The sequence below is a fragment of the Chiloscyllium punctatum genome, unplaced genomic scaffold, assembly GCF_047496795.1.
Source record: "Chiloscyllium punctatum isolate Juve2018m unplaced genomic scaffold, sChiPun1.3 scaffold_1326, whole genome shotgun sequence".
Classification (NCBI taxonomy): domain Eukaryota; kingdom Metazoa; phylum Chordata; class Chondrichthyes; order Orectolobiformes; family Hemiscylliidae; genus Chiloscyllium; species Chiloscyllium punctatum.
In genome coordinates, this window is record NW_027311060.1 from 12501 (window position 1) to 15000 (window position 2500).

The 2500-nt window shown below is 61.9% G+C and overlaps 1 non-coding gene across 1 annotated transcript; it reads left to right on the forward strand.

The window, feature by feature from the left end:
• The first annotated feature begins 2087 nt into the window (after positions 1–2087).
• Positions 2088–2241, forward strand: LOC140475019 (5.8S ribosomal RNA). The gene has a single exon (XR_011959615.1). It is a non-coding gene; the product is annotated as a 5.8S ribosomal RNA (ribosomal RNA).
• Positions 2242–2500: the final 259 nt, after the last annotated feature.

The window sequence follows — 2500 nt, forward strand, 5'->3', positions numbered from 1 at the left end:
TCACTCGTAAAAATAAAACGTGACAAACTTTGTGTTGGTTCAAGTACGAAAGGATCTCTGTCGGCTTGGGGGTACGCCCGTTTCCGTTTCAACTTGTCTCGCGAGGGTGGTTTCGGGGCCAGCAGGAGAGCTCGTCGGGGTAGCAGGCCCTGCAGCCGTGGTCACCGCCAAACCCCCACAACTCGAGCAAGTGAAAAAAAAAGTAACAGGAGCGAAAGCATCTCTGTCGGCTTGGGGGTACGCCCGTTTCCGTTTCAACTTGTCTCGCGAGGGTGGTTTCGGGGCCAGCAGGAGAGCTCGTCGGGGTAGCAGGCCCTGCAGCCGTGGTCACCGCCAAACCCCCACAACTCGAGCAAGTGAAAAAAAAAAGTAACAAATAAGAAAGGATCGTCGGCTTGGGGGTACGCCCGTTTCCGTTTCAACTTGTCTCGCGAGGGTGGTTTCGGGGCCAGCAGGAGAGCTCGTCGGGGTAGCAGGCCCTGCAGCCGTGGTCACCGCCAAACCCCCACAACTCGAGCAAGTGAAAAAAAAAGTAACAAATAAGAAAGGATCGTCGGCTTGGGGGTACGCCCGTTTCCGTTTCAACTTGTCTCGCGAGGGTGGTTTCGGGGCCAGCAGGAGAGCTCGTCGGGGTAGCAGGCCCTGCAGCCGTGGTCACCGCCAAACCCCCACAACTCGAGCAAGTGAAAAAAAAAAGTAACAAATAAGAAAGGATCTCTGTCGGCTTGGGGGTACGCCCGTTTCCGTTTCAACTTGTCTCGCGAGGGTGGTTTCGGGGCCAGCAGGAGAGCTCGTCGGGGTAGCAGGCCCTGCAGCCGTGGTCACCGCCAAATCCCCACAACTCGAGCAAGTGAAAAAAAAAGTAACAAATAAGAAAGGATCGTCGGCTTGGGGGTACGCCCGTTTCCGTTTCAACTTGTCTCGCGAGGGTGGTTTCGGGGCCAGCAGGAGAGCTCGTCGGGGTAGCAGGCCCTGCAGCCGTGGTCACCGCCAAACCCCCCACAACTGTTGGGCGCCTACCTGCGCGGGGCAGGAGGACACTTTCCGATTTCAAATCTCCGTTTGCCGAGTCCACCCCGAACGCACGCGGGCGGGCGGGTTCGCATCACCCTTCGTCACAAGGGGCGAAGCCCGTTCCACCGTCTCGTCAGTAGTGCCGACCGGTCTGTGATCGACGAGGGGAGCCACACCAGGTCCGGCCCTGCTGCTTGGCGGCACCGCGTCGTCGGGAGCTCGCGACAGACGGAGGGTTTCGGTGTACTCTCCAGCCACGGGAAACGAAGCCGGTGATGCAGGCGCCGGTCTTTCGCTCCCAAATCGGCTGGGTTTACATCGTTGCTATCTAGTCACGCTCCCTTCAAACCCGACGGTGGTACCTATTCCCCTCACCCGTCTGTGCGTATACAGCCTCTTTGCACTTGCGGGATGGGGGTGGTGGTTTAAAGACTCTCGAGTTGCCGCCCGTCGGTCTCCGAGCTCCGTGCAGTAGTGATCCCCAGCGAACTGCCAGCAGGGCGAACGAGCGATCCCGCTCTCGGTCGGGGCGCCTGGCGTCGATCGGTGGTCGGTGGCTTGCGGGCAAGCTGCGCTGTGAGTGTGGGAACGAGTATGACGAGCCGTTGCCGCGACTCCCAGTCCACCTCGGCGGTGGCTGGGCCGGGCGGGCGTCTGCTCGGGCGAGTGCCGCCCCCGCCTCCTCGCAGGAAGTCCGCTCGCCGACACGCCGCCACGTGCACGCGTCAGTGACGCTGCCGAACCGATGGCCGGTGCCCGTTCCCGCCTCTGCTTTTCCTAGGGCAAAGCTGCTGCACGCCTCGTGATACTAGGCGGGCGACATGGTGGCGGTGATCCTGCCTCCGTCGCTGCGGTGCGTTGGGGCACGCATCGCCTCTTGGGCGCCCTGTCCTCCTCCCCCCAATAGACGTATGTTTCTGCGGGCCGCACCAGGATGGTGCTCCCCATCGCTTCACGCCACCCTGCTCCGCCCGCACGCCGGCGTGCAGGTGGCTGTAGCTCAAGGTGGGGAGCGTATGTGCGGTCCGGGTCGCTTTCCTCTGGCGAGGGAGAGACCTAAAACAAACTCAGACAACTCTTGACGGTGGATCACTCGGCTCGTGCGTCGATGACGAACGCAGCTAGCTGCGAGAATTAATGTGAATTGCAGGACACATTGATCATCGACACTTTGAACGCACTTTGCGGCCCCGGGTTCTTCCCGGGGCCACGCCTGTCTGAGGGTCGTTTGGCAATCAATCGCACTCGCCTTGGCTGGCGAGAGCGCGGCTGGGGTGTCGCAGAGGACCCGTCCTCTTTGTCCCCCTAAGTTCAGACTCCGGAGCCCTCCGGCGTCGGAGCGCTTGGCCTTTCCCCCCCACCCTGCACATTCCGTTCGTCAGGCTCGACGCCATCCCCCCGCCGGGGAGCGCGGCCTGGCGTCCGTCTGTGTCGTGGCAGTGGGGCCAGCACGGCTGTCACCGGTCCCAGAATGGCTGTCGGTGGT